The sequence below is a fragment of the Prunus dulcis genome, chromosome 4, assembly GCF_902201215.1.
Source record: "Prunus dulcis chromosome 4, ALMONDv2, whole genome shotgun sequence".
Taxonomy (NCBI): domain Eukaryota; kingdom Viridiplantae; phylum Streptophyta; class Magnoliopsida; order Rosales; family Rosaceae; genus Prunus; species Prunus dulcis.
Genome location: NC_047653.1, coordinates 23395317 through 23395942, shown reverse-complemented (window position 1 = coordinate 23395942; position 626 = coordinate 23395317). Strand labels below are relative to the sequence as shown.

Below are 626 nucleotides of genomic sequence, written 5' to 3'. Positions count from 1 at the left end.
AGATTGGCGTTGAAAAAATGTGATGGATTGCAACACTTTATAAAGTTTGATTCAGGTGATTAAAAATAAAAAAAATAAAAATTTATATGGTAATAGCTCACATGCCTTTATGTAAATTTCTCTTTAAAATAAAAAAAAAAAAAAAATTAGTGCTGTGAAAAGCTTTTGAAGATTGAAGATGAAGTTTGAATACCAAAAAGTTAATGAAATGGGAAACACTAGCGCCCACCGTGGGGCTCGAACCCACGACCACAAGGTTAAGAGCCTTGCGCTCTACCAACTGAGCTAGACGGGCAACTTGTTAGATTGTGGACACTTATGGTTATTAGAAGGCTATTGGGATATCGCAGACTACATCAGATGCCCGCATAAGGTGACGAAACCAACTCTCCCTTCATCAATGAATGAAGCCTCTGGAGTTCAGTGATGGCATCCACACACTCCAGCATAAGAGGGACAAATGGATTCTGCTGTTGCAGGGTTTGTTGCAGATTTGCTGGAGGCAGCTTGGCTGCATATGATCACATTAAAACATCAGCAAATACTTTTTGCTAAAACAATTCAAGAAAATATGTTCATAAGTGAAGCATCAATAACCTGGATGAGAGTAGCTCGTAATTGATGCA

General features: G+C 38.2%; 1 non-coding gene across 1 annotated transcript; it reads right to left on the bottom strand.

Moving 5' to 3' along the window:
• Positions 1 to 222: 222 nt before the first annotated feature.
• TRNAK-CUU lies at positions 223 to 295 on the bottom strand. Its single transcript has one exon. It is a non-coding gene; the product is annotated as a tRNA-Lys (tRNA).
• Between the last annotated feature and the right edge of the window lie 331 nt (positions 296 to 626).